At 35.0% G+C, this 5,787-nt stretch overlaps 1 long non-coding RNA gene across 1 annotated transcript; it reads left to right on the forward strand.

Annotated features, from left to right (window-relative positions):
• Positions 1-537: 537 nt before the first annotated feature.
• Positions 538-2,878, forward strand: LOC124155678. Its single transcript, XR_006864217.1, has 2 exons — positions 538-2,101; positions 2,427-2,878. It is a non-coding gene; the product is annotated as an uncharacterized LOC124155678 (long non-coding RNA).
• The last annotated feature ends 2,909 nt before the right edge of the window (positions 2,879-5,787 follow it).

Raw genomic sequence — 5,787 nt, forward strand, 5'->3', positions numbered from 1 at the left:
AATGCTAGGATCGTTGAACAGTTATTTTGATAATGCCATTAATTAATGAAAATATAACATTCAAACTATAATTTAACCAGCCATTCTTCTACTAAAATTGGCTACACATGAAACTGTCTAACGCCATTGTATACAATAGTTCCACCTGAAAAAATGACATGAGAACCCAACCCTTGCAAAGTCAGAAAAGAATTTAACCACTAATGACAACTCGTGGTGAACGGGCAGCAAAAGTCCCTAAATGTCGTTACGTTGAAACTACCCATACGTAACAAATTCTTTCCTTCTTTCTTTTTCTTTCAACATATCTTAAGTGCTATAAGTGTCTTCATAACTTCTTTTAAACAAAGCTGCCACAAAAAAAGGAATGAAGAAAGACACTCCAAAAACAAAAGCCGAATTCCAATGCAATTTCAATGGGATTTAAGTTTAAAATATAGTAGCACCACAGTGTTAAAAAATTGCTATTTCTTATTGCTTTTTCTTTGCTTTTTTTCTAATTTGCTCTATTATTTTATTTCAGATAAGTCAGGAAAACCTTGATCAAAACATATCATTCAGATGGCAGATATTATCTCAGAAGCTTCCCGTGGTGTACTTTTTGAATACATTCTAGAGGCGAAAAAACGATATCCTTTTTTTTTACTCGTGTCGACCCGGTGACATTTTTTGTTTACCGCGCGTCCCCTTTTTTATCGACTTGCGTTCGGGACCGCGCCGATTGGGTGGCAATGGAAGGTGGATACTGCTGCTGATGATGATGATGATGCGATTACTGGAGCGAAGGGACAGATGCTTGATAGCGACGGGACGGGAAGGTACAGGAGCCATGGGAGCGAACAGGGAAGATGATTCGGAGAAGACTGCAGGCGTGAGTTTCCAGGAACTTGATGATGACGTCGTTTGACGAAGAATATCGACGAGAAGGGGTACAGTGACAATTGAGGAGGGAGAGAGTAGGTTAGAATGGGAAGGGAGGCAGAGGAGGACGCAGAATTGCTGAAGGTCTCGGCTCAGGTGCTTTAGAAAATCGATCAAGCGAGTTTAATCATTATTAAAGGTCTCGTTAAGCTTTTCGCCGCTTTCTGAAAGCTTCTCTGAATGGGGTTTCAATGGCCGCAGATTTTTTTTTTTTTTTTTTTTTTTTTTTTTTTTTTTTGAGAGAGGGGTAGAGGAGGAACCGATATAGTCGATGGCCAAGTGATCTTTTTTTACGCCCATCTTTCACGGAATTCAAGAGATGAATAGACTTTCACGTCTTCTTTTTTTATCTTCAGGAATTTATCACTTGCGGAAGACTGGAGAAGGACTGTCAACTTTTTTCTAAGGTTTATTGGAAAACTGTTGGTTTCTATGCTACCGAAAACCCTATGCCAAATATCAAACGTTTCTGTTTACTTCATCTCACGATATTCGAATGCAGACGTGACCTCATGAAAGAGTAGCAGGTATCAATACTGCACTTCATTGTTCCAATAGAACAACATATCCTTTTACCTGCGACCAAATATATGGGTATGGTATAAATTATGTGGATCAAATACATGTTAAAAGCTTGATAAAAGAACATAAATGGTTGATAACAGTCGATAATTACGCACCTGTAAGTAAATGAACTGATATTCCATAAGTACAAAACTTAAACCGCTAAGTTTTCAGCTATCATCGGCCTGTATGTAGATCTAAATCGTGGCTATGCTATTACGAGATGTAACTTCAATTTCTGTAATTGAATTAATAAGCAAGATTAGGAAGCTAGTAAAGAGGATGTCGCAAAATACTAAAATAAGACTTTTAAATAATTTAAATCATCACCTACTCGTATAATGTGAAAAAATATCACCTCGTAATTCATTGATATTTTCAAGCAATTTCGTTTCGTCAACAATAAACGTAAATAGAAACCATTATTTGTAAACACGATATAAGTGAAGTACTGGAGTTGGCTGTGGTGTAAATAAGTGTTCTCCCGTTAAAGTGTATTTGCTTCATTAGAATGGACAGATCATCACCTTCTAATAGCAAAAAACGGCTGATGGCAGGGACGCAAGGCAGTGCAGGAGAATTTGAACCGGAAGAAAAGCAAATAAAACTACGGAAAGTGAGTAGATAATGTACGCACGTAGACAATAGGTATGAAAACAGTGATTTAATGAAGGCGTTTGCTACCCTTCTCAAATGCTCAAACTCATATGCCCTTCTCTAAAGATAATTTTCGTTAATTTTGAGTTTCTACTCACAATAAATTCAAATGATGCAAGTCATTCCTAAGATGCACCAGCAATATTCAATGGATGATAAATAATTTGACATAATTCCGTATACTGAAATTATTTTTTATGAAATTTATGCAATCTCATGTCTGATTAAGGTCCTTTAATGTAACCGTGTGAAACAATTGCAATATAAAGAGTTTTTTTCTTTAGGTACTTCGATTTTCGCTTCCTGGGCCGAACGAACACGTAGTTCCTACGACAAAGGAATCGAACGATTACACACAAAGCCCTGTAAAACCAATACTTGTCCATAAATAAGGTAATTTAAATGAAATAAGCCATTCTATTATGATAAGAGCTAAAAAGTACACATTAAAGAAAGATAAACATTGTTACCGGAGGTGTTCATTGAATATATCCACCAATGAAGGCAAGAAGTGACAAGAACTACTGGGAAGAGTTCCCTCCTTATGCATGTAAAAAATGCAAAGCTAATTGGAATATGTATATTTTGTCTCGAGTATTTTCCAAGGTTTCTTTCATAATGGTACTTGTAATGCAGTCGACTGTAGCACCAATGAGGAATATGTCTGTTTTTAAAAATAAAATAATAAATAAGGGCACTTTACGTGAATAAATAAAAAGTTACTATCGGTATCTAACTTATCATCGTGTTCTTTGGTTAGGCTTAGAAAATTCATAACGGTTTGTCACATTTTTTCCTGTATGATTATATCTCGATGGAAATATGTAGACTAGCCACTGTCTGGCACCTATTTTTCGTCTTAAGTAGTATAGGTGGTCGTGATGAGGGCAATATTAGTGCTAATCACACCATAGATGACAGTGGAACACAAATGTTTCCACTCTGACGAAGTAGAAGCCCAAATAATTGACGCTGCAAATGAGGATTCAAAACAACTGAGAAGTCTTCTGGCAAAGATCACTGAGAGACATTCAAACTTGTTTTTTGGGTAAACATAAACATTGTACATCAACGTGAGCAACCATATCAATTCCTATACGCTACATTTATGTCTGAAAATAAAAGCAAATACTTGAGGTATTCAAACACTTTTGAAGAGATAGTTTATACTAAAGTATCATTTTATAATCGTTTCTTAATCATGAAGTTATCATGATTGCCATAAATCATTGAATTCCAAAAACGTTGATCAGATGCTCAACAGCATAAGGTGAGATCTGGTAATTTTTTGTTTGTTTTGCACTGTCCACTCAGTTCATTGTCGCAAAATAATTTGTTGCAACGCGTTTTTACGCGTAGCGCCATAATAAGGCCAAACTGATATTATTTGTCGGCATGTAACAGCTGAGCGGGCAATGCAAATAGTTTTATTTACTTCAATTATTTAAATGACTAAATTTATTAGCCGAGGACATCCGATTCTGCCAATATTGCAATCGAAATTACAAAAGCTATTTCCTGTAAGTCTGGGATACGCATAACGCAGCTCTCCTGATTAAAATTCGATATCTTCGACTTTTAATAATTTTATCTCGGTAACTAATATATTTTTGCAATAAAATATACAGTAATATAAAGATCAATACTAAATACTTCAAATTCGTGTATCTAGAATTTTCGTATAGGCAATAGGCAAGGAAACTATTCAAATGTAGGGTGGAGAAAACGAAGCTGATGTAAGGCAACAATGTGCTAAAAGATGTTCAGTTGCTTTTTGTACGTTAATATTACAAATTGTAAGGGCCCATGAGACACGATAATATAATCTAATTCACATAAAGAAAAATAGGGAGATAATTGAGGAATACAGAAAGCCGCGAGGGCGTAGTCTCAAGGTAGAGGGATGGTCACGCGAACAACGAAGGTAGGTATTATGTAAATGTAACAAGAGAATGAAAATTTTATTGAAGCCTTAGCTTTCAGCCGGCTCGAAAAAGGAGAGAAATCCCTAAAAATGTCGTTAGCAATTAAAAAAAAAACGGATTTCATTAAAATGTGTTACTTATTTAAGGATTAAAATAGCATTTTTACTACTATTGATAGTACTAATTTTTTCGTGTTTTTTTTTAAATTCAATGATTTATGGAAATTATGATCACTTCATCATGATTAAGGAATTATTATTGAATTATACTTAAGTATGACCTAATTTATCTCTTCAAAAGTGCTTGGAATATCTCAAGTACTTACTTCCTTTTATTGTCAAACATAAATGCAGCTACTAGGAATTGAGATGGATGCTCACGTTGAAGTACTCTGATTTAGAAGATCAAACGGCTGCGGAGAATAGAAAAAAAACTAGGAGAAAAAGTAAGTATCTCTCTGTCTTCCCTTACAATAGTTGATTTGCAAAGTCAGTTCACAATAACAAGCTAGTCGTGGAAGAGTCTCTTGATTCTCCAGAGGTATTCTCTTTCTCAGCTAATCTCTTGTTTCTCCAATGATAATGAGATGAAGCAGACTCAGAAAAAATATACCTTACCATTTGAAATCATTAATTGCTCATTATTTAATGGGCTATCCAGCAAAAATTTTAATATGAATGTTTGTATTTCTATTTGGATTTGCATGCAACGTTTGTTCCTTGCCTTAATCCTTCGAAGATTTAAAATCTTTAAGATCTTCTAACTTTAAATCAAGGGAAGAGATTAGATTCTCTTTATAAGACAAGCAAGAATTCCTTGCACTAGAAATAATAAGTTTAACGGTGTATTCACTTCTCTTAGCACTCAGCCCATTGATAACAACAATATATTTAATAACAGTTTATTTTTGATAGTTTAAAAATTTAGAGCCCTATGAAGTCCGCAATCCTAAGTCATACTTGTAAAATTCAACTTTAAACGGTAATGTGTCATTTGGATTGGGAAAATCTTTAGGATTATGAGTAAATTGCCGGGGCCATTAATTCTACATTTCCTAAGATTATAAGAAGTTAATCATATTCTGAAATTATTTGATTCCCTCCAAAAATAATATTTCACGAATTATCAGCATTTTTTTCGACTGCAAAGTACCATCACTACGACAAAGAAATCTCTGAAAATCTTTTTCTCATCCTACACTAAATGTATTGACTACAGTTGTCACTTTGGCAAATTAAGAATTTGTATGACTTACTAAGTCAAAGATCCAATAGAGACGATGTCTTCTTGACAAAGCATAAACATGAGTTATAATGTCAATATGAGGAAAACTAAAATTTTCTAACGAACAAAAACTAACGCAGAGAATTTAGCAGTGGTTGCATAAGCGTCCCTAAGCCATTCAATATACAACAGCTGCTTTAGCACATCCTTCTGGCATTAAGTACCCTTCGTCATATTATAATCCCCACCCGTTACTGCAAAAGAATATGCTCTGTTGATCTTTGAACCATTGAACGGATGCTTTGGGACCCTGACAAAACCGCTCAGCATGAATTGTATTGAAATTTTCCAGTCAAAGCTTAAATCGATTAGTTTTTGCTTTTTGCTTTCCAGCATGGCATGAGTTGGGACGTGGGACGAGTCTAAAGTGGGAAATAACCACAGCAAAAAGCGTTGTAACTTGTTGCGCTCATCCGAAAATCCGATGTAATAGGAT

This window comes from Ischnura elegans, chromosome 3 (assembly GCF_921293095.1).
Source record: "Ischnura elegans chromosome 3, ioIscEleg1.1, whole genome shotgun sequence".
NCBI lineage: Eukaryota > Metazoa > Arthropoda > Insecta > Odonata > Coenagrionidae > Ischnura > Ischnura elegans.